The sequence below is a fragment of the Felis catus genome, chromosome X (assembly GCF_018350175.1).
Source record: "Felis catus isolate Fca126 chromosome X, F.catus_Fca126_mat1.0, whole genome shotgun sequence".
Taxonomy (NCBI): Eukaryota; Metazoa; Chordata; class Mammalia; order Carnivora; family Felidae; genus Felis; species Felis catus.
In genome coordinates, this window is record NC_058386.1 from 48,653,304 (window position 1) to 48,680,440 (window position 27,137).

The following is a 27,137-nucleotide window of genomic DNA, read 5'->3' on the forward strand; positions in this document are numbered from 1 at the left end:
CCATCTGTTTTCACTCTTATGTGGATCCTGAGAAACTTAACAGAAGACCATGGGGGTGGGGAAGGAAAAAAAAGAGATTAGAGAATGAGGGAGCCAAAACATAAGAGACTCTTAAAAACTGAGAACAAACTGAGGGTTGATGAGGGGTGGGAGGGAGGGAAGGGTGGGTGATGGGTATTGAGGAGGGCACCTGTTGGGATGAGCACTGGGTGTTGTATGGAAACCAATTTGACAAATTTCATTTTTTTAAAAAAGAAAGAAAGGGTGTCCTGAGGTATTTTGTGAATACAGTCATGTTCTAATAGGGAATGAAAACGATGGTGAAAGTTATAAGTTAATTGAAAATGTGTTTCAGATTATGTCACAGTTTTAGGCAAAACTTTTATAGGCTTCTAAACGCAGGCTCCTCAAAAACCTAGTAGCCTATATGAGACTTCATCTAACGCATTCCTCAAAAAATTCCAATTTTGCTAAACTAATATATGATATGTGCTATAGAGCCATAACTCAATATGGAGCCATTGACCCTTGATGCTTAGGCATGCCCTATCAAATGCCAAAAATTCAGAACTTATTTTGGATTTCTAAGAAACCACACAAGTATGTCAACAATTTCCCTCTCATTGTCAAGACCTTTAAGGCTCTATTTGGGAATATCTGTGTATACAAAAGACGATCAGGGTATCCATTCTTGGAGAGTAAGCATGAACAATGCTGACACTGTCCAATAGTCCAACAAATGGACTTTTCTCATATCTACGAAAGATAATAGAAACAGATGGAATTTTGAGAACCTAAGTTTCATTCCACATTGCTTGGGAAGGCCTTTTCTTCTCACTGAAACTGTTGTTAGGCTAGGTAGACTGGAAGTGGTGTTAGGTTGATAAAGGATATATATGACCAATTGCTGTTCCTAATCAGAGCCCCACTGATGTTGAGATCCTGGCACAGATGCATGAAGTCGCTGACCATTTCTTAAAGTATTTGTGTGGGAGTCAGCTTCACACAGTGACCTAGTCACATGATGATGCCTTATGGTATGGTGAAACATGTATAAGCTTTGGGATAAATCAGAGCTAGGTTGGAATGCTGTATCTACCAATAACTGTCTGTGAGAACTTGATTCTCAGTGTCATCCTTTACAATGACCTACTTTATATGGGTCATTGTTGTAAAATTAAATGAAATATATACAGATTAATAGGTAACATTCATTAAGTAGGGATAATGGACCAAAAACTGTTTTAAGTGCTTTTTGGATTAATTATTTTAATCTTCACAACAATCATATGACATAATATTATTAGTTGAATTGTGTTTTTCAAAATTCATGTTTAAGCCCTAACCCCCAGTGTCTCAGATTGTGACCTTATTTGGAAATAGAGGCCTAGCAGATGTAATTAGTTAAGATGAGGTCATCAGGGTGGACCATAATCCAATATGACTACTGTCTTTATAAAAAGGGGAAATTTGGAGACAAGAACTTGATTGAGTAAAGGGAAGTTGATGTAAAGAGACAGAGGAAGAAGACAGCCATCTATAGGCCAAGGAGAGAGACCTGGAACAAATCCTTCCCTTATAGCATTCAGAAGGAACCAACATTTTTGACTCTTGATTTTGGACTTCCAGGCTTCAGAGCTGTGAGACAATAAGTTTAATAACAGCTCTGAAAAGTTGCTTTATATAAATAGATTATGACCTGAGATCTACAGAAGCAATTGGTGCTCTGTAAGGTTAAGTCCTTTACAGTAAGATTCTCAGAAAACTACATATCCAATTGCTTACTTGGCATTGCCTAAAAGGCACCACAAACTCAACAAATACAAAACCAAACTCATAATTTTCCCTCCCTAGACTTCGTTCCTCAGTGAATGACATCACTATTCATTCAGCTGCTCAACTTAGAATTCTAAGAATCATCCGAGATACTTCCCTCTCCCTCACTTCCAATATATAATCCATTACCAACTTCTATTGATAAGACCCCTTAAGTATCTCTAAAGTTAGTCTACTTCTCTGCATCTTCACTGTATGTATATATTCTAAACTAGAATTCTTTAGTGCTAAACTCTTGCACCAGATTCCTAACTTAACTTTCCCTATTACCACACCCCCCTCCTATTAGATCTCCATAGTGTATCCAAAGATACATTTCAAAATTCATATCTGATTATATTGCTCCTCTGAATAAAATATTTAGTGTATCTTTGAGTAAAAACAAAAATTTTTTAGAATCTTTACAAACTCCTTTATAGTCTGGCTCCTTCCAGCATCACCAACCTCAACTTGCACTATTCTAACTCACTTTTTTCCAATCTCTCTGGCCTTTTGGGTTTGGGGGCATATATAGCCTCCCCTGTTACAGGGTGTTTATTCATTATGTTATTTCTTCCTAATTCCTGCCCTCTGGGATTAGTTACCTTTTTTTCACCCTTGTGTAAAGAATCTCTGATTTACCTTACTAGCTCAAGTCTCTCTCTCATGGCATATGGTATGTGCCAAATATTAATTAATCATATGGATTAAAGAATGGAAGGCCTAATGCTGTTAAGAATATTGCTCTGCTGCCTCATTATGGCCAAGAATTTGAACTTTTAACAGCTGTTTTCACAATGGTAGTGAAAGTGTATGTTATCTATTTGGAGAACTAAACTAATAGCAAAAATTAGTACTCATTGATTCCCTATCTTAGAGGCATGCTCAAGAATGTGAACCACATGCTGGTAATGCTTTTATATGTAGCATGTCCATTAGAAACAATAACATCTCCACTTCAACTCCAGTGATGTGGAAGAAGGATTTTTTATTGATAGTGTTTTCCCAGTAAAATCCACTAGAACTGAATGAAAGGCTAATTGCTCCAGGTTATAACTAACTGGGATTGTAGAATCCATGATTCTTCCATGCCATTCTCAATTGTACCTTCAAAAGCCTGAAAATATTTGGTGGATCCAAGAGTTTGAACAGAAGACATTGTGGATGGGGGGCTTGTTTCCTGCCCCTCCCAGTAGTCTACTGGACACTGCTTCTGGAGATTTTATTGAAATTTCAGAACAGAGGGGATTATCCCTTTGAAAAAAGAAAACAACATTGGAGTTAACAGATATTCTGACAGGCAGTAAACTGAAATGGACAAGTAAATTATGATTGGTAATATGGAGAGAGATTAATGAGTAAGAAACAGTACATTGAAGAAGTATGGATAGTAAGCAGGAGGTCCTAGCTTATAAGTCCCTGGATGTAGCTAGGGTCACTTGCTGCAGATCAGATGGGAGTAAGATCACAGCTGGAGATGCAATTGGCAGAATCCCAGGAATTCCCTGGGTGTGAAATAGCCATTGCAGCAGTGGTTCTATTAAGAGGCAGAATCGGGGCGCCTGGGTGGCGCAGTCGGTTAAGCGTCCGACTTCAGCCAGGTCACGATCTCGCGGTCCGGGAGTTCGAGCCCCGCGTCAGGCTCTGGGCTGATGGCTCAGAGCCTGGAGCCTGTTTCCCATTCTGTGTCTCCCTCTCTCTCTGCCCCTCCCCCGTTCATGCTCTGTCTTTCTCTGTCCCAAAAATAAATAAACGTTGAAAAAACAAAAAAGAGGCAGAATCATCTGATTGCATTATATACTAACACCAAAAAAGAAAACCTGAACCAGTGCCTATATCTGTAGAGAGAGAATGCAAAGGTAACCTCATCTTAGGGGCAAAGATGAAGTAACCATGATGCTTTTGATTGATTTAGAAATCTATAAGTATCTGAGTTACCAGATAAAATATTAAAATAAACCCTTTTATACAAATAGGAGGTAGTGAGGTAATATGCCAAAACTGGAGTTCTGGGACCTAAAGCTAGAGTTTGGATTAGAATTATGGAAAGCAGAGTCCTACCCAATAGCAGGTACATGATAAAAATAGTCCTTCTGCTGGTACAAAAAATGTTCTGGGATACAAAATCTGAAATATATTGGCTGTTTCCTTTATATAAAGCTGGCAGTAAGCATACCACCAATGTTTCTTCTTAAAGCCAATAACCCTTCTCTTTAATTATGAACAGATCATCATTCTGAGAAATATACTATGAAAAACCCATATTTTAGTGACATAATTACACTAGAATGTAAAAAACATAATGCAACAGGGACTTCTGGAAAGACAACAGAGTAAGAGAATTTTAATGTCACCTTGGCCCTTGAACACACCTACATGACAGCCACATCAGTGCAACTAATGCAGAAAATGACCTGAAGACTGGCAAAACAGACTTTCCACATTTAAACATAGGAAACAATATTGCAAAGGATATGAGAGGAAGAGGTGTAGTTGGGAACCAAACTCCTGATGATACTAACAACAAACTGGAGGGACACCATACACACAGAGAAGGGAAAGGAGCATAGCCACACCACGCACCAAAGAAGGGGTACCTGAACTGGAAGGATGAATCCCCATAACATTTGGCTTTGAAAACCAGTGGGGCTTAACTATGTGAGTTTTTACAATTATCAGGGATAAATTTGGGATACTTTAAAAATCAGCAGACTTAACTTTGGACACTCCAGAGGGTGATAGGAAAATAAATCCTCATTCTTAGAGAGCCAGCATAACAAACAGCCCCACCAATGTACAGCATAGAATCAGCACATTCAAAAGTGCCTAGGGTTACAGGGAAATCTATTTACTACTTTCAGAACATGGGCCAGAGGGGCAGAGATCTATAGAAGTCTTCTCCAAAAACAAAATGTCTGATAGTTGCAATTTCTCCCCCCTCACCCCAGCCTAGATAAGCAGACACTTTCAAAAACAAGTGTACTCTTCACCTAACTTGCTAAAATCACATACCATGGCTCCACATTGTCCCGCTGCTTCCCCCCACCCCATTCAGCAGGCAGGCATCTCTCCAAAGCAACTCCTGTCCCGACACATCTTGCAAGCAGCCCCAGAAAAGACAATGCCACTCCAAAGTGACTCCTGCCCTGGGTAGAGGGTAAGATAACCAACCACGCACACCAGTTTGCAGACCCGCAGACATGGGAGGTAGACGTCTGGTCTGACAGCCACTCTTGCGTACCAAAAAAAAAAAAAATATATATATATATATATATATATATATATATCCAGGGGCAGCAGGGAAAGAGAGCCCTGGAGTTTGGTGGTGTCACTACGGCCCCAAAAGATGGAATGAGGGCAGGCATCTGATTTGAATGGAAGCCCTGCCCATGAATAAAAGCCTCTCAGGGGACAATAGAGGGGAACCACCCTTCAGTACATGACCGCTAAACCAGCCTTATAAGAAACATTACTGGGGCGCCTGGGTGGCTCAGTCGGTTGAGCATCCGGCTTCAGTTCAGGTCATGATCTCGCAGTCTGTGAGTTCGAGCCCCGCGTCGGGCTCTGTGCTGATAGCTCAGAGCCTGGAGCCTGCTTCAGATTCTGTGTCCCCCTCTCTCTCTGCCCCTCCCCCACTCATGCTCTGTCTCTCTGTGTCTCAGAAATAAACATTAAAAAAATTAAAAAATAGAAACATTACAGGGAATTCTTTGAGTGGAAAAACTATGTCATAATCAAGAATAAGAAAATTATGAAAGGAAATCATTTCATGGATAAATACAAACATAATAAAAGTAGTCAATTAATTAGTTAAAAACCAGTACAAAGTTTAAACACAAAAGCAGTATAATCAATTATATCTATAAAAATCAATCAAGGATTCACAAAATAGAAGTATGACATCATATACATAAATGGGGGTAGGGAGTTGAAATTTAGTGCTTTTAAAATGGGTTCAAGCTTAAATGACCATAAACTTATATATTTCTATGTAAAATGTTATATATAAGCCTAATGGTAACTACAAATCAGAATCTTGTAATGGATATACAAAAAATAAAGACAAAGGAATCCAAGCATATCACTAAAGAGAGTCATAAAACCACAAGAGAAAAAGAAGAAAGGAACAGAGTGGAAATACAAAAACCAGGAAAAAAGAAAATGGCAATAAGTACATACCTAGCAATTATTATGTTGAATGTAAAGGACTAAACGCTCCAATCAAAAGAAATAAGGTGGCTGAATGGATAAAAAAGCAAGGCCCATCTACATGCTACCTAGAAGAGACTCACTTTAGACCAAAAGGCACATGCAGATTGAAAGCAAGAGGATGGAATAATGTTTACCATTCAAATAGAAGTAAAAAGAAAACTACATAACCCTATTTATATTAGACAGAGTAGACTTTACTACAAGGACTGTAACAAGAGACAGAGAAGCACACTACATAACAATAAAAGGAATAACCCAATAAGAGGATAAAACAATTGTAAATATTTGTGCACACCATATGGGAGAACCAAAATATATGAAATAACTATTAACACACATAAAAGAAAAAAAATATATAATAATACAATAATAGTAGGGGACTTTAACTCGACTTACATCAATGGATGGACCATTCTAACAGAAAATCAACAAAGGAAGAGTGTCTTCAAATGACATATTGGACCAGATGTCCAACATATACATACAGAACATCACATCTACAGTGGAATGCACATGTTTTTCACATGTGAATGGAACAGTCTAAAGAATACATGAAATGTTAGTCAACAAAACAAGTTTCAATAATTCACAAAGACTAAAATCATATTGTACACTTCCTCCACCTACAACTTCATAAAACTAGAAATAAATCAAGAAAAAAATCTAGAAAGAATACAAATACATTGGCACTAAATAACATGCTACTAAATAATGAATGGTCAACCAAGAAATCAAAGAAGAAATAAAAAATACATGGGGACAAATTAAAATGAAAACACAGTGGTCCAGCATATTTAAGATGCAACAATAGATGTTCTAAAATGAAAGATTATAGCAATACAAGTCTACATCAATAAATAAGAAAAATCTCAAATAAACAACCTAATCTTACACCAAAAGAAGCTAGAAAAAAAAGCCCCAAAGCAGTAGAAGGAAAAGAATAATACAGACTACAGCAGAAATAAATGAAATAGATACTAACACACGAATGAATAGATCACTGAAAAAAGGAGCTGGTTCTTTGAAGAGATCGACAAAATTGATAAAACTTTAGCCAGATTCATCACGAAAAAAAAGTGAGAAGACACAAGTTAATAAATTCAGAAGTGAGGAAAAAGAAATAATAAACACCAGAGAAATATAAAGTATTATAAAAGAATATTATAAAAACTTATATGCCAAAAAAGTGGACAAACTCTAAAGCATGAATTCCTAGAAACATATAACCTCCCAAAACTGTATGAGGAAGAAAGGAAAATTTGAACAGATTACCAGCAATGAAATTGAATCGGTAATTAAAATAAGAACTCCCAACAAGCGAAAGTCCAGAGCAAGTGGGCTTCATATGTGAATTTTACCTAACATTTAAAGAAGAGTTAATATCTATTCTTTTCAAATATTCCAAAATAGAAGAGGAAGGAAGTATTCCCAATTCACTCTACAAGGCCAGTATTACCCTAATAACAAAATCAGATAGATATTACAAAAGAAGAGAAATTGTAGGCCAATATCTCTGATGAACATAGATGTAAAAATCCTCAACAAAATAGCAGCAAATCAAATCCAACAATACATTAAACAGACTCTTAACTATAGAGAGCAAACTGATGGTTACCAGAGGGGAACTTTATGGGAGTAGGGTGGTAATGGAGATTAAGGACTGCACTTATTGTGATGAGCAACAGGTGTTGTGTGTAAGTATTGAATCACTACATTGTAAACCTGAAATTAATATTATATTGTATGTCAACTAACTAGAATTTAAATACAAACTTAAAAAATATTATCCATCACAATGAAGTAGGATTTATAACAGGGATGCAAGGATGGTTCCATATTTGCAAATCAAATTAAAAAGAGAAAGGGTAAAAACAATATGATTATTTCAATAAATGAAGAGAAAGCATTTGACAAACTACAACATCCATTCATAATAAAAACTCTCAACAAATTAGGTTTAGGGTAACATATTTCATCATAATAAAGACAGTATATGAAAACCCACGCTAACATTATACTCAATGGTGAAAACCTAAGAACTTTTCTTCTAAGATCATGAACAGGACAAAGATGTCCACTCTCACCACTCTTATACAGAAGAGTACAGGAAGTCCTGGCCACAGCAATCATACAAGAAAAAGAAATAAAAGGCATCCAAATAAGTAAAGAAGAAGTAAAACTTTCAGTATTTACAGATGAAACAATACCATACAGAAAACCCTAAAGACTCCACCAAAAAGCTACTAGTACTGATAAATGAATTCAGTAAATGTTCAGGACACAAAATTAATATACAGAAATTGTTGCATTTCTATACCCAAATAATGAAGTAGCAGAAAGAGAAACTAAGAAAAGTACCTCATTTACAATTTCACCAAAAAGAATAAAATGCCAATGGATAAACTTAACCAAGGAAATGAAAGACCTATACTCTGAAAACTAGAAAGCATTGCTGAATGTAATTGAAGAAGACACAAATAAATGAAAAGGTATTCCATGCTGAATTCTTGGAAGAACGAATTTTGTGTAAATGGTTATACTGTGCAAAGAAATCTCCAAACTCAATGCAATTCCTGTCAAAATACCAAAAGGCCTGTTTTAAAAATAGAACTAGAACAAATAATCCTAAATTTGTATGGAATCATAAAAGAAATGAATAGCCATAGCAAACTTGAAAAATAAGAAGAAAGCTGGAGTTATTACAATTCCAGATTTCAAGAGAGACTACAAACCTGTAGTAACCAAACCATTATTGTCCTAGCACAAACATAGTCATATAGATAAATGGAACAGAATAGAAAGCCCAGAAATAAGTCCATGATTTTCTGGTCAATTAATCTATGACAAAGAAGGCAAGAATATTCAATGGGGAAATGACAGTCTTTTCAACAAATTGTGCTAAGAAATATGGACAGCTATATGCAAAAGAATGAAACTGGACCACTTCCTTATACCATACACAAAAATAAACTCAAAATGAATTAAATACCTTAGTGTGATGCCTGAATCATTAAATTCCTAAAAGAAAACAAAGGCAATAATATCTTTGATATTAGCCATAGAAACATTTTTCTAGATATGTCTCCTTAGGCAAGGGAATTGAAAGCAAAATTAAACTATCTGGAATACTCCAAAATAAAAAGCTTATGTGCAGTGAAGGAAACAATAAACAAAACAAAAAGGCAACCTACTGAATGGATGAAGATATTTGTAAATGATATATCTGATAAGGAGTTAATATCTAAAATACATAAGGAACCTAGGCAACTCAACACCAAAAAAATAAATAATCCAACTAAAAAATGGGCAAAGTATCTGAATAGATTTATTTCCAAATAAGACATACAGATGGCCAGCAGACACATGAAAAAATGATCAACATCACTAATCATTAAGGAAATACTAATTGAAACAACAGGGAGATATTACTTTACATCTGTCAGAATCACTAAAATCAAAAACAAGAAATAAATGTTTGTGAGGATACAGAGAAAAAGGGACACTCATACACTGTTGGTGAGAATGCAAACTGGTGCAGTCTCTATAGAAAACAATACAGAGGTTTCTAAGAAAGGTAAAACTAGAACTAACATATGTTCCACTATTGGATATTTACCCAAAGAAAACAAAAACACCAATTCAAAAAGATATTTGGACTCCTATGTTTATTGCAGCATTATTTACAATATACAAGCTAGGGAAGCAAGTTAAGCATTAATCAATAGATGAATGGATAGGGAGAACTAAAGTGGTAGAATAATAGGAGGACCCTAGGGTTGCCTCATCCCTCAAACACAGCTAGATAAATATCAAATCATTCTAAACACCCAAGAAAACAATCTGAGAACTGACAGAGCAAACTGCACACTGAGAGGGAGAGAAGAGGTCATATGGAAGGTAGGAGGTTCAGAACCATGATTTGGGGGATAAAAGGATTGCCTATAATCAAGGGGAAGCCTTGATTATAGAGAGAGGCAAGAGACAGAGAGAAGAGAGAGAAGCAAACGGGATTGCACAAGGAAAACATTTACACAAAGCTATATACTAGGAAAAGAAGAAGGGCTGATCATTATGAATTTTTACAACCAATGGAGCTCAAAGACTGGAGTTTTAGAGGTCTGGACCATGAAGGGGGTGGGGCCTAGTAGGCACTACAGTGCTCCTATGGATAAGGAGGTCAAATAGCCTGGTAGCCAATGGCGAGATCCAAGTAATCCCTTGGGCACACTGGGAGATATATTCCCCCCTTCTTGGAGCACATCTGGGAGAGGTGGCATTGCCTGTCTGGGGACAAAAGCTGGAGGTGCCATTATGCTCCCCCACCCCTCAGCATAGGTGCAAAGACATCTGCTGAAGGTGACTAACCTGGATACCAGCTTGTTGTGCATTACTCCAAACTCTAAGCTCCTGCAAATTGGTGTGAAAGCCCGTCTGAGAAAAAACCTGCACCAGACCCACCGTGGGTCCAGGCCATGCCAGGTCCCTAAAATTTGGAGTTTAAAAACTCAGCAGTTCTACCTGGGATAAATACAGGTGTACAATACTGCCATGCAGGCAGGTGGCCTGGACTCAAACAGGATGAAGACAAGGGTCTGAGGGACACAAGAGTGGAAATTATTTACTCCTTTGTGAGGGCTTCCCAGACAGCAGTGGGCATGAACTCCCCTCTCCAGGGACAAGGGATGGGGCTGCAGAATTTCTCTCCCCCACCCCTCAGCATAAACTACCTTCAGTAAGCAGCACAGCTCCAACAATGGTCATCTAAACCACTTACACAAAGCCCCACTTCACTGTGCTCTGCAGGTATGGTTTTAATAGGGAAAGGGTGGCTGACAACCAGAGTGGTGGGCCCCTACACCACAAGAACAGCACAAACCCACTTAACATGGCTTGTCTACTGACCATAGAGTATTGCAAAGCTTCAGCTCTAGTGAAAATACCATCATGTCTCTTTTAATAAACAGACCAGAGCACACCTAGTTAAAATGTGCCACACTCTGTACAAGATCCAAACATTCCCCACTTCAGGCAAGGTGAAACACTGCAGAGGAGTGACCTTACAGAAAAAGCAACCAAAACACAGCAGCAGAGCACACGCAGTATACACAAGAAACACTTCCTGAAGCATCAGGCCCTATACAGTATATGACTTCTTAATAAAGCCATTACACTCAGGACGGGAGACATAAAAGGCTTTCTTAACACCCAGAAGATGACAGAGACCTAGAGAAAATGTCAAGATGGAGAAATTCATTCCCAAAGAAAACAGAAACGGTCATAGCCAGGGGTCTAATTGAAACAGGTATAAGTAATATGCCTGAAAAAGAATTTAAAACAACAATCATGAGGATACAAGCTGGACTTGAGAAGACAATAGAAGACACCCGGAAGTCCCTTACCACAGAAATAAAAGACAGAAAAACTAGTCAGGCTGAAATTAAAAACAAAGTCTATAACTGAGATATGAAACTAACTGATGGAATGACTGCAAGAATGGAAGAATCAGAGGAACAAATAAGTGATATTAAAGATAAAATTATGGAAAATATTGAAGATGAAAAGAAGGAAAGGAAAATATTGGATCATGAATGTAGACCTAGGGAACTCAGAGACTCCATCAAGCATAATAATATTCATATCATAGGAGTCCCAGAAGAAGAGAGGGGAAAAGGAGCAGAAGGATTATTGGAGGAAATTATAGCTGAAAACTTCCTTACTCTGGGGAAGGAAACAGTCATACAAATCCAGGAGGCACAAAGAACTCCCATAAAAATCAATACCAAAACATACCATGGTTAAATTTGCAAAATACAGAGATTAGGAAAAAATTCTAAAAGCAGCAAGACAAAGTCCCTAAATTATAACTGAAGACAAATATGGTTAGCAGGAGATCTCTCTCCAGAAGTGTGGCAGTCCAGAAAGGAGTGGCATGATATATTCAACATGCTGAATGAGAAAATTCTGCCGCCAAGAATACACTATCCAGGAAGGCTGTCATTCAGAATAGAAGGAGAGATAAAGAGTTTCCCAAACTAAAACCAAAGGATTTTGTAACCACTAAATTAGGCCTCCAAGAAATATTAAAGGGGACTCTTTGAGTGGGAAAGATAAACAACAGCAAAAAAGACTGGAAAGGAACAGAGACACTCTTCAGAAACAATGATTTAACAGGTATAGAATGGCACTAAATTCAAATCTATCAATAATAACTCTGAAGATAAATAGGATAATGCTGCAATCAAAAGACAGATGGTATTGGAATTGGTAAAAAGAACAACACCCATCTATATGCTTCCCACAACAGACTCATTTTAGACCTCTCTACAGATTGAAAGTGAGGGGATCGGAAACCAATTATCATGCTAATGGATGTCAAAAGAAAGCCAGAGTAGCCATACATATATCAGACAAACTAGATTTTAAACCAAATAACAAGACATGAAGAAGATGATCATAAGAAAAGGGATCTATCCAACAAAAAGATCTAACAAGTGTAAATATTTATGTCCCCTCACTTAGAAACACCCAGATATATGAAATTATTAATAACAAACATAAAGGAACTCATTGATCATAATATAATAACAGTAGGGGACTTTAACACACTACTTACAACAAAGGACAGTTCATCTTAGGAGAAGATCAATAAGAGAACAATAACTTCAAAGGACACATGGGATCAGAATGATTTAACAGATGTACTCAGAACATTCCATCCTAAAGCACATTTTAACTGCACATGGGCATACTCCAGAATAAATCACATACTGAATGATCTAAAAGTCAGGCCTCAACAAGTACAAAAAGATTGAGACCATTCAATGCATATTTTCCAACCACAGTGATATGAAACTAGAAGTCAATCACATGAAAAAATTTGGAAAGAGCACAAATACATTGAAATTAAAGAACATCCTACTAAAGAATGAATGAAATTAAAGAAAAATTTTAAAAATACATGAAAATAAATAAAAATGAATACATGACAGTCAATCAACCAGCCAAAAGCCTTGTAATGCAGCAAAACACTCATAAGAAGAAAGTGTATAGCAATGCAGGTGTAGTCATGAAACAAAAATCTCAAATATGCAACCTAAACTTACACCTAAAGGAACATTGAAAAGAACCAGAAATGGACCCTAAAGCCAGCAGAAGAAGTGAAATAATAAAGATTAGAGCAGAAATAAATTATATACAAACAACAACAACAACAAAACAGTAAAACAATGAAACCAGGAGATGTTTCTTTGAATGAATTAATATAATTGATAAGCCCCTTGCCAGATGTATCAAAAAAAAAAGATTCCAACAAACAAAATCATGAATGAGAAAGGAGAGACCGCAACCAACACTACATGAATACAAACAACTGAAAGATAATATTATGAAAAAATATACTAACAGTTTGGGCAAACTGGAAGAAATGGGCAAATTCCTAGAAACATATAAACTACCAATGCTGAAATAGAACACATTAACAGACCAATAACCAACAAAGATATTGTATCAGTAATAATAAAAAAAAAATCTCCCAACAAACAAAAGTCCAGGGGCACATGGCTTCCCAGGAGAATTCGGCCAAACATTTAAAAACACGAGTTAGTACCTATTCTATTCAATTAGTTCCAAAAAATACAAAAGGTAGGAAAACGTCCAAACTCATCTGAGGCCAGCATTACCTTGATTCAAAAACCAAAAAGGTGCTCAGTTAAGCGAATCAGGAGCACATGTTGAAGTGAGCAGCTGAAACGACAGCTTGTGAGAAATAAACATTGGAAGATGGTGGCGTAGGAGGACGCTGGGCTCACCGCCTCCTGCTGATCACTTAGATTCCACCCACACCTGCCTAAATAACCCAGAAAATCACCAGAAGACTAGCAGAACAGATTCTCCAGAGCCAAGTGTAGACGAGAGGTCCACGGAAGAGGGGCCCCTCCTGAACGGATCTCCAAAGGAAAAGCGAGCTGAGCCTGCCCCTCCTGCCCCTGTGCACCTTGCCGATCCACCCCAGCTAATATGCCAGATCCTCAGCACCACAAGCCTGGCAGTGTGCAAGTAGCCCAGACGGGCCATGCCACCCCACACTGAATCCCACCCCTAGGAGAGAGGAAGAGAAGGTACACACCAGTCTATGGTCCCAGCGGTGGGCTGGAAACAGACATCAGGTCTGACTGCGGCCCCGCCCACCAACGCAAGTTATTCAAGACAGGACAGGAGAAGTGCCCTGCAGTTCTGCACCACTTCAGGGACTATCGAAAAGACGAAATGGAAGAATTCCCTCAAAAAAATGTCCAGGAAATAACAACAGCTAACGAACTGATCAAAAATGATTTAAACAATGTAACAGAAAGTGAATTTAGAATAATAGTCATAAAATTAATCGCTGGGCTTGAAAACAGTATAAAGGACAGCAGAGAATCTCTTGCTGCAAAGATCAAGGGACTAAGCCAGAAGGAGTTAAAAAATGCTATTAATGAGTTGCAAAATAAAATGGAGACGACCACAGCTCAGATTGAAGAGGCGGAGGAGAGAATAGGTGAAGTAGAAGATAAAATTAGGAAAAAGAGGAAGCTGAGAAAGGAGAGATAAAAAAATACAGGAGTATGAAAGGGAGAATTAGAGAACTAAGTGATGCACTAAAGAGAAATAATCTATGCATAATTGGTATTCCAGAGGAGGAAGATAGAGGGAAAGGTGCTGTGGGTTTACTTGAAGAAATAATAGCTGAGAACTTCCCTGATCTGGGGAAGGAAAAAGGCATTGAGAACTCCCTTCAGATGTCACTTGAATCGATCTTCTGCATGACATATCATAGTGAAACTGGCAAAATACAAGGATAAAGAGAAAATTCTGAAAGCAGCTAGGGATGAACGTGCTCTAACATATAAAGGGAGTCTGATAAGACTAGTGACGGATCTCTCTGCTGAAACTTGGCAGGCCAGAAAGAAATGGCAGGAAATCTTCAATGTGATGAACAGAAAAAATATGCAGGCAGGAATCCTCTATCCAGCAAATCTGTCATTTAGAATAGAAGGAGAGATAAAGGTCTTCCCAAACAAACAAAAACTGAAGGAATTCATCACCACTAAAACAACCCTACAAGAGGTACTAAGGGGGATCCTGTGAGACAAAGTACCAGAGACATCGCTACAAGCATGAAACCTACAGACATCACAATGACTCTAAACCCATATCTTTCTATAATAACACTGAATGTAAATGGACTAAATGCACCAACGAAAAGACATAGGGTATCAGAACGGATAAAAAAACAAGACCCATCTATTTGCTGTCTACAAGAGACTCATTTTAGACTTGAGGACACTTTCAGATTGAAAGTGAGGGGATGGAGAACTATTTATCATGCCACTGGAAGCCAAAAGAAACCTGGAGTAGCCATACTTATATCAGACAAACTAGACTTTAAATTACAGGCTGTAACAAGAGATAAAGAAGGGCATTATATAATAATTACAGGGTCTATCCATCAAGAAGAACTAACAATTATAAATGCCTATGCACCAAATACGGAAGCCCCCAAATATATAAAACAATTACTCACAAACATAAGCACCCTTATTGATAAGAATGTGGTAATTGCAGGGGACTTTAATACTCCACTTACAACAATGGATGGATCATCTAGACACAGGATCAATTAAGAAAAAAGGGCCCTGAATGAGACATTGGATCAGATGGACTTCACAGATATATTTAGAACTCTGCATCCCAACGCAACAGAATATACTTTCTTCTCGACTGCACATGGAACCTTCTCCAAGATAGATCACATATTGGGTCACAAAACAGCCCTTCAAAGTATACAAGAATTGAGATCATACCATGCATACTTTCAGACCACAGTGCTATGAAGCTTGAAATCAACCACAGGAAAAAGCCTGGAAAACCTCCAAAAGCATGGAGATTAAAGAACACCCTACTGAAGAATGAATGGGTCAACCAGGCAATTAGAGAAGAAATTAAAAGATATATGGAAACAAACGAAAATGAAAATACAACAATCCAAATGCTTTGAAATGCAGTGAAGACAGTCCTGAGAAGAAAATACTTTGCAATCCAGGCCTATCTCAAGAAACAAGAAAAATCCCAAATACAATTCTAACAGCACAATAAAGGAAATAGAAGCAGAGCAGAAAAGACACCCCAAACCCAGCAGAAGATAAATAATAAAGATCAGAGCAGAAATAAACAATAAAGAATGTAACAAAACTGTAGAGCACATCAGTGAAACTAAGAGTTAGTTTTTTGAAAAAATAAACAAAATGGATACACCTCTAGCCAGGCTCCTCAAAAAAGAAAAGGGAGATAACCCAAATAGATAAAATCATGAATGAAAATGGAATTATTACAACCAATCCAACAGAAATACAAGCAATTATCAGGGAATACTATGAAAAATTATATGCCAACAAACGGAACAACCTGGAAGAAATGGACAAATTCCTAAACACTCACACACTTCCAAAGCTCAAACAGGAGGAAATAGAAACATTGAACAGACTCATAACCAGCAAAGGAATTTAATCAGTTATCAAAAACCTCCCAACAAATAAGAGTCCAGGATGAGATGGCTTCCCTGGGGAATACTACCAGACATTGAAGCAGAGATAATACCTATCCTTCTCAAGCTATTCCAAGAAATAGAAAGGGAAGGAAAACTTCCAGACTCATTCTATGAAGCCAGTATTACTTTGATTCCTAAACCAGACAGAGACCCAGTAAAAAAAGAGAACGACAGGCCAATATCCCTGATGAATATGGATGCAAAAATTCTCAATAAGATACTAGCAAATCAAATTCAACAGCATATAAAAAGAATCCACCATGATCAAATGGGTTTCATTCTTGGGATGCAGGGCTGGTTCAACATTCGGAAATCAATCAATGTGATACATGACATTAATGAAAGAAAAGATAAGAACCATTTGATCCTGTCAATCGATGCAGAAAAAGCATTTGACAACTTTCAGCATCCTTTCTTAATAAAAACCCCCAAGAAAGTCGGGATAGAAGGAACATACTTAAACATCATAAAAGCCATTTATGAAAAGCCCACAGCTAATATCATCCTCAATGGGGAAAAACTGAGAGCTTTCCCCCTGAGATCAGGAACACGACAGGGATGCCCACTCTCACCGCTGTTGTTTCACATAGTGTTGGAAGTTCTAGCATCAGCAATCAGACAACAAAAGGAAATCAAAGGCATCAAAATTGGCAAAGATGAAGTCAAGCTTTCACTTTTTGCAGAAGACATGATATTATACCCGGAAAATCTGATAGACTCCACCAAAAGTCTGCTAGAACTCATACGTGAATTCAGCAAAGTTGCAGGATACAAAACCAATGTACAGAAATCAGTTGCATTTGGGGCGCCTGGGTGGCGCAGTCGGTTAAGCGTCCGACTTCAGCCAGGTCACGATCTCGCGGTCCGTGAGTTCGAGCCCCGCGTCAGGCTCTGGGCTGATGGCCCGGAGCCTGGAGCCTGTTTCCGATTCTGTGTCTCCCTCTCTCTCTCTGCCCCTCCCCCGTTCATGCTCTGTCTCTCTCTGTCCCAAAAATAAAAAAAAAAAATTAAAAAAAAGTTGAAAAAAAAGAAATCAGCTGCATTCTTATACACTAACAATGAAGCAACAGAAAGACAAATAAACTGATCCCATTCACAACTGCATCAAGAAGCATAAAATACCTAGGAATAAACCTAACCAAAGTGGTAAAAGATCTGTATGCTGAAAACTATAGAAAGCTGATGAAGGAAATTGAAGAAGATATAAAGAAATGGAAAAACATTATGTGCTCATGGATTGGAAGAATAAATTTTGTTAAAATGTCAATACTATCCAAAGTAATCTACACATTCAATGCAATCCCAATCAAAATTGCACCAGCATTCTTCTCGAAACTAGAACAAGCAATCCTAAAATTCATATGGAACCACAAAAGGCCCCGAATAGCCAAAGCAATTTTGAAGAAGAAGACCAAAGCAGGAGGCATCACAATCCCAAACTTTAGCCTCTACTACAAAGCTGTAATCATCAAGACAGCATGGGATTGGCACAAAAAACAGACACATAGACCAATGGAATAGAATAGAAACCCCAGAACTAGTCCCACAAATGTATGGCCAACTAATCTTTGACAAAGCATGAAAGAATATCCAGTGGAAAAAAGACACTCTCTTTAACAAGTGGTGCTGGGAGACCTGGACAGCAACATGTAGAAGATTGAAACTAGACCACTTTCTTATACCATTCACAAAAATAAAGTCAAAATGGTAAAGGACCTGAATGTGAGACAGGAAACCATCAAAACCCTAGAGGAGAAAGCAGGAAAAGACCTCTCTGACCTCAGCCGTAGCAATTTCTTACTTGACACATCTCCAAAGGCAAGGGAATTAAAAGCAAAAATGAACTATTGGGACCTCATGAAGATAAAAACTTCTGCACAGCAAAGGAAACAACCAACAAAACTAAAAGGCAACGAACGGAATGGGAAAAAAGATATTTGCAAATGACACATCGGACAAAGGGCTACTATCCAAAATTTATAAAGAGGTCACCAAACTCCACACCCAAAAACAAATAACCCAGTGAATACATGGGCAGAAAACATGAATAGACACTTCTCTAAAGAAGACATCCAGGTGACCAACAGGCACATGGAAAGATGCTCAACGTCGCTCCTCATCAGGGAAATACAAATAAAAACCACACTCAGATATCACCTCATGCCAGTCAGAGTGGCCAAAATGAACAAATCAGGAGACTATAGATGCTGACGAGGATGTGGAGAAATGGGAACCCTCTTGCACTGTTGGTGGAAATGCAAACTGGTGCAGCTCCTCTGGAAAACAGTGTGGAGGTCCTCAAAAAATTAAAAATAGACCTATCCTATGACCCAGCAATACATTGCTAGGCATTTACCCAAGGGATACAGGAGTGCTGATCCATAGGGGCACTTGTACCCCAATGTTTATAGCAGCACTCTCAACAATAGCCAAATTGTGGAAAAAGCCTAAATGTCAATCAACTGATGCATGGATAAAGAAATTGTGGTTTATATACACAGTGGAGTAATACGTGGCAGTGAGAAAGAATGAAATATGGTCTTTTGTAGCAACGTGGATGGAACTGGAGAGTGTGATGCTAAGTGAAATAAGCCATACAGAGAAAGACATAGACCATATGTTTTCACTCTTATGTGGATCGTGAGAAATTTAACAGAAACCCATGGGGGAGGGGAAGGAAAAAAAAAGAGGTTAGAGTGAGAGAGAGCCTAAGCATAAGAGACTCTTAAAAACTGAGAACAAACTGAGAGTTGGTCAGGGGTGGGAGGGAGGGGAGTTTAGTGATGGTTATTGAAGAGGGCATCTTTTGGGATGAGCACCGCGTGTTTTATGGAAACCAATTTGACAAGAAATTTCATATATTAAAAAAAAAGAAATAAACATTAAAATTGTTTTAATTAAAGAAAAACAAGCAAAGATCCCACTAAAAGTAAGAATTACAGGCCAGTATCAAGCGAAGATCCCACTAAAATAAAGAATTTCAGGCCAATATCCCTGGTTACCATGGATGTAAAAATTCTCAACAAGATATTAGCAAGTTGATTCCAACAATACATTAAGAGAATCATTCACCACAATAAAGTGCGATTTATTTCTAGCCTGCACATATGGTTCAATATTTGCAAATCAATCAACATGCTACACCACATTAATAAAAGAAAGGAAAAAAATCCAGAGATGATCCTCTCAATAGATACAGAAAAAACATTTGACAAAGTACAGCATTCATTTTTGATAAAACCCTCAATAATGTAGTTATAGAGGAGACATATCTCAACATCATAAAGACCATATATGAAAGACTCACAGCTAATATCATCCTTAATGGGAAAAAACTGACAGCTTGTCCTGTATGGTCAGGAAAAAGGAATGGACTCTCTCATTGTTATATAATATAGTACTGGAAGTCTTAGCCTCAGCAGTCAGACAACAAAAAGAAAGAAATGGCATTCACTCAGCAAGGAAGAAGTCAAAATTTCACTATTCACAGACATAATACTTTACAAGGAAAACCCAAAATACTAACAAATAATTGGTAGAACTGATACACAAATTCAGTAAGGTCACAGGACACCAAATCAAAGTACAAAAATCTGTTGTATTTCTATATACCAATAGTGACAAAGCAAAAAGATCAAACAATGAATAAATACCATTGAAGCAGAAAGAGAAATCAAAGAATCAATCCCATTTACAATTACACCAAAAACCATAAGATGCCTAGAAAGAAACCTAACCAATGAGATAAAAGATCTGTAGTCTGAACATTATAGAACACTTATGAAAGAAATTGAAGATGACACAAAGAAATGGAAAAAACATTCCATGCTCATGGATTGGAAGAACAAACATTGTTAAAATGCCTATACTACACAAAGAAATCTACACATTTAATGCAGCCCCTATCAAAATACTACCAGCAATTTTCACAGAGCTAGAACAAATAATTCTAAACTTTGTATGGAACCACAAGAGACCCCAAATAGCCAAAACAATCTTGAAAAAAAATCTGGAGTAATCACAATTCTGGACTTTAAGCAATATTACAAACCTGTAGTCATCAAGACAGTATGGTACTGGCACAAATACAGACACATTGGTCAATGGAACAGAATAGAAAACCCAGAAATGGACCCACAAGTATAAGATCAAATAATCTTTGACAAAGCAGAAAAGAAAACCCAATGGGAAAATTAATGTCTCCTCAAGAAATGGTGTTGATAAAACTGAACAACAACATGCAAAAAAATGAACCTGGACCACGTTCTTACCCCGTACACAAAAATAAATTCAAAATGGATGGATGACCTAAATTTTAGATTGGAAAACATTAAGACCCTAGAGGAAAACATAGGTGGTATCCTTTTTGATATCACCCATAGCAACTTCTTACTAAACATGTCTCTGTAGGCAAGGGAAACAAAACAAAAAGAGACCTATTGAGACTTCATCAAGATAAAACCTTTCTGCACTGTGAAGGAAACAATCTACAAAACTAAAAGGCAATCTACAGAATGGGAGAGGATATTTGTGAATGACATATATGATAAAAGGGTTAGTATCCAAAATCTATAAAGAATGTATTAAACTTGATACCCACCTATACAATAATTTAGTTAAGAAATTGGCTGAAGTCATTAATAGACATTTTTCCAAAGAAGGCATAAAGATGGTTAATAGAAAAATGAAAGATGCTCAACATCACTCATCATCAAAGACATATAAATGAAAAACACAATGAGACACCATCTCACTCCTGTCATAATGGCTAATATTAAGGACACAAGAATCAATAGATGTTGGCAAGGATGTGGATAAAAAGGAACCCTCTTACACTATCACTGGGAGTGCCAACTGGTGCAGCTACTCTGAAAAACAGTATGGAGGTTCCTCAAAGAGGTAAAATGGAACTACCCTATGACCCAGAAATTTCACTACTAGGTATTTGCCCAAAGGATACACAATACTGATTTGAAAGGACATATACATTTCAATGTTTATAGCAGCATTTTCAATGGTAGCCAAATTATGGAAAGAGACCAAATGTCCATAGACTGGTGAGTGGATAAAAAGGTGTTGTGTGTATACATATATATACAAATGAAATATTACTCAGCCATTAAAAAAAATGAAATCTTGCCATTTGCAATGACATGGATGGAACTGGAGAGTATTATGCTAAGCAAAATAAGTCAAAGAAAGACAAATATCATATGATTTCATTTATATGTGGAATATAAGAAACAAAAGAAAGGAACAAAGAAAAAAGAGATAGAAAAACACTTTCACTTCTTAAAAGTTTTTATTTAATTTCCAATTATTTAACATACATTGTAATATTAGGTGTACCATATAGTGATTCAACCCTTATCTACACCAGGTGTGCAACACAAGTGCCTTCCTTAATCTCCATCACCTATTTTGCCCATGCTCCACCCATCTCCCTTCTGGTAAGGCTGAATTTATTCTCTACAGTTAAGAGTATGTTTCTTGATTTTCCTCTCTTTCTTAAATTCCACATATGAATGAAATCATATGGTATTTGTCTTTTGTTTTATTTTTAAAATTTACATCCAAGTTAATTAGCATATAGTGCAACAATGATTTCAGGAGTAGATTCCTTAATGTCCCTTACCCAGGAGAAGATTCCTTAATGTCCCTTACCCATTTAGCCCATCCCCCCTCCCACAACCCCTCCAGTAACCCTCTGTTTGTTCTCCATATTTAAGGGTCTCTTATGTTTAGTCCCCCTCCCCATTTTTATATTATTTTTGCTTCCCTTCCCTGTGTTCATCTGTTCTGTGTCTTAAAGTCCTCATATGAGTGAAGTCATATGATACGTGTCTTTCTCTGACTGACTAATTTAGCTTGGCATAATACCCTCTAGTTCAATCCACGTAGTTGCAAATAGCAAGATTTCATTATTTTTGTGGCCGAGTAATATTCCATTGAATATTTATACCACTTCTGTATTCACTCATCAGTCAACAGACACATGAGCTATTTCCATGACATGGCTCTTGTAGATAGTGCTGCTAGAAACTTATATAATTTTGCATATATCCCTGTGAATTCATAGTTTTTGTATATTTTGAGTAAATACTGAGTATTGTGATTGCTGGATTGTAGGTTAGTTCCATTTTTAACATTTTGAGGAATCTCCATACTCTATTCCACAGTGGCTACACCAGTTTGAATTCCTAACAGCACTCCAAAAGGATTCCCCTTTCTCCAAATCCTGGCCAACACCTGTTGCTTCCTGTAGTATTGATTTAGCCATTTTTTTACAGGTGTGAAGTGATATCTCTTTGTAGTTTTGACTTACATTTCCCTGATGATGAGTGATCCTGAGCATCTTTTCATGTGCCTGTGGGCCCTCTGTGTGTTTTCTTTGGAAAAATTTCTATTCATGTCTTCTGCCCATTTTTAAATTGGATAATTCATATTTTGGGTGTTGAGTTTTATAAGTTCTTTATATATTTTGAATACTAACCCTTTATCAGCTATGCCATTCACAAATATCTTCCCCCATTCCATTGGTTGACTTTTAGTTTTGTTGATTGTTTCCTTCTCTGTGCAGAAGGTTTTCATTTTCATGTAATCTCAATAGTTTATTTTTGCTTTTGTTTCCCTTAACTCAGAAGATATATCTAGTAAGAAGTTCCTACAGCCAATGTCAAAGAGGTTACTGCTTGTGTTATTTTCTAGAAATTGTGTGGTTTCTTGTCTCACACTTGGATCTTTCATCTATTTTAAATGTATTTTTGTGTATGGTGTAAGAAAATTGTCCAGTTTTCCCAACACTATTTGGTGACAAGGCATTCTTTTTTTCATCTGGTATTCTTCACTAATTTGTCAAAGATTAACTTATCATATAGTTGTGAGTTCATTTCTTGGTTTTCTGTTCTGTTGTATTGATCTATGTGTCTATTTTTTTTATTTTTGCAGTACCATACCATATTGATGACTACAGCTTTGTAATATAGTTTGAAGTCCAGAATTGTGATGACTCCAGCTTTTCTTTTATTTTTCAAGATTGCTTTGGCTATTCAAGGTCTTTTTTGGTTCCATACAAATCTTAGGATTATTTGTTCTAGCTCTGTAAAAAATGCTATTGGTATTTTGATAGGGATTTCACTGAATGTGTATAGTACTAAAAAAAGACATATTTTTATGTTTTATTTTATTTTATTCTATTTTATTTTATGTTGAGAGAGAAAGAGACAGCACAAGCAGGGGATGGGCAGAGAGAGAGGGAAAGAGAAAATCCCAAACAGGCCCTACACTATCAGTGCAGAGCCCAACTTGGGGCTTGATCCCACCAACTGTGAGAGTATGACGTGAGCTGAAATTAGGAGTCATACACTTAACTGATTGAGCCACCCAGGTGCCACCACAAAACAGACCTTTAAATACAGAGAACAAACTGGTGATTGCCAGGAGGGACATGAGTCGGGGTATTGGTGACATAGATAATGGGGATTAAGAGTACACTTATTTTGTTGAGTACTGAGAAATGCATAGAATTCTTGAATCATTATATTGTATACCTGAAACTAATATAACCTGTATGTTAATTATAATTGAATTTAAAAAGCTAATATATCATGTTTACTGATACACAAAATTGTTTTTTAGCCTTAACTGTAATTAGTTATAAATAGTAAAAAATGTTGGAAAGCCAATGAAAAATATAACTCTTAAGTTAACCCTAGATAAATTAGTAAGTAAATCTACTTTTCCGAAGCAATTTCTACAGGTTTGTACAACTGCAACAGGGTTTGTGAAGATTGGGTTAGGCTTTCACTTTGAGAGAGTTGAGACACAGGATTAAAGAATCTAGTGTTACTTTAGTTAAGGGGATAATTGCATGTGGCCAGACCTCACTGTGGTCAAAGGATTTGGACTACTTTTCATTGGAATTCTAAACAATATTTTTTAAAGTGAAATATGAAAAATAGTGTCTCCAAAATTGTGGCAAATTAAAATTTTTATAATAAACAAAATAACATTTTTTAATAAGCACACATCATACAATGCTATTGACAAGATATTTTAAACTCCCTTTTTATACATAGATATCAAAAACAGTGAGTTGTGGTCCCACCATAGGCTCTATAGTTGAAATTGTATGATGAAATCTTCCAATGCTGTGATTTGTCAATAAGAGCAACAGATCAAATTTGATTTGATATATTTTAGGAATGTGAAACCTTGGGTAAATGACTTTTTAAAGACTCTAGTTGCAATAGACCATGAGAGGAACATAAAGCTGTTTGGAGACCTCTCTGAGGAATGTGTATTATTACATACAGGTCATCAGTGGCATGTTATTAAGCTTCTCCAACAGGAAGAGTGTGTCTGTCGAGTGGCTCTAAGCCTTAGGTATGAGCAACTGGGAATGACCATTACTAAAGATGCCAGATTAGTTTCATTTTTTCTCACAGTAAAAATAAGCTCCATAAAAGTAAAAAATATGATCCTTAGCCTTCATAAAGCTATAATCCAGTGATATTCCAGTGGGGACCAGTGTGGGAAATGCCCTCTGACCTCCAGCCCTTCCCCACTATCCTCCCCTTGTCCTACTCACATTACTCTTTCCCATCCTTGCAATTCAAAATCGGTGTTAGCTTGAGACTGACTGTGAACATTGGGAGGCAGTAGAGATTAAACACACACATACTCTGGCATGTTCTTGGATATAAGATTGGAATATTAACTCTGAGGATGGTTGCATGTAATAAATAAAGCCAATTTGGGGCTTATCACAGTGCTCCATTAATGTTAGCCTGTTGTTTTTGTTGTTATTGTTGTAGTTATTTATTATTATTATTATTATTTATTCTCTCCAGTTTTGCTCAAAGCCAGCTTTGTCTTCAGCCACGTTTTTATCACTGGGTATTCAGCTCTGTACTCAGGACAGCAAAGGAATTTCAATGTTGTAGTGAGGAATACATGAGGTAATGTCTATAAACTGCTTAGTGGAGAAGTATGTCCTCAGTATATGATAGCAATTATTATTAGCTGCTTCTAATACATGGAATGTTTTAAAGAATTTACTGAAAGTATTGTTCTGAAAATTTAAAAAAGAAGTACTTCCTATGGATTAGCCAGCAGATCCAGATGTTGGTTTTTAACACCTATAGAGCAATCACAGGCTAGCATGATGTATGTTCCCATTATCCTAATGAGTCCCCAGAATAGCAGCATCAGCATCAGCATCATCTAAGTACTTGCTAGAAATGAAGATGTGTGGACCCCATCCATGGTCTATTAAATCAGAAACTGTGGAGGTTGAACCCTACAATCTGTGTTTTTTTTTTAATTTTTTTTCAATGTTTATTTATTTTTGGGACAGAGAGAGACAGAGCATGAACGGGCGAGGGGCAGAGAGAGAGGGAGACACAGAATCGGAAACAGGCTCCAGGCTCTGAGCCATCAGCCCAGAGCCCGACGCGGGGCTCGAACTCACGGACCGCGAGATCGTGACCTGGCTGAAGTCGGACGCTTAACCGACTGCGCCACCCAGGCGCCCCTACAATCTGTGTTTTAACAAGACCTCCAGGTGATTCTAATGCATACTGAGCTGTGAGAACCATGATATACTGGAGTGTTAAGAACTCAAAAAATCTTTATTCTGTGCAAGACACTACAAACACTGTGAATTTCTGACACTCTAAAGGGGGAACATAAAGGGATGCCTGGGTGGCTCAGTCGGTTAATTATCTGATTCTTGATTTCTGCTCAGGTCGTGATTTCATGCTTCATGAGTTTGAACCCTGCATCGGGCTCTGTGATGATAATGTGGAGCCTGCTTGGGATTCTCTCTCTCCCTCTCTCTCTCTGCCCCTCCCCCGCTGACTCTCTCTTTCTCTCTCTTTTTCTCAAAATAAATAAATAAACTTTAGAAAAAAATACAATGGGAACAAAAATACAGGATGGAATTTTTAGGACTAGTTTTAAAGCAAGGTGTAAATACAAAAATAATTCTACAGCAAATGGGCTTTTTGGTCATCACTGAACTGTGCCTTCATCTTCATTAATACTAGGGACATTAGTAGTGGCATCCCAACAGAGTAGTCAAGGACAGATGTGAACATACAAGAAGGACTGTCAATTTGGCAAAACTTCTGCAGGTTTAAAATAGTTCCTTATCTAGATCTCTAGAACCTATTTCTGAGCATTCTGGAGTATTTCCCATGTTCTTTGGTTCCAAATATAATCAAAATAACAGAAAGGGTGATATGCTATGTGATCCTGGCAAGGTTACTCACATTCTATCAGGCTCAATTTCCTCCTATGTAAAATAGGGATAATAGTACTTATGGGGTTGTTGCAGGAATTAAATTTCTTACTACATTTAAAGTGTTTAGGATAGTGACTATGCCCCATTCATGATTATAATTATTGTTATTGTTCTTATTATTACATAAAGGTAGAATAATTTAAGCTCCAAGCTTTTCCCCCAAATATCATTGATGCGATAAAAATTATAAAATAAAAATTATTCTGCTTAATTCTACCA

The 27,137-nt window shown here is 37.1% G+C and overlaps 1 protein-coding gene across 1 annotated transcript in view; it reads left to right on the forward strand.

Moving 5' to 3' along the window:
* Nucleotides 1–27,137, forward strand: part of KLF8 (Kruppel like factor 8) — a 250,283-nt gene that overhangs the window by 92,379 nt on the left and 130,767 nt on the right. The gene's annotated exons all lie outside the window — the stretch shown is intronic.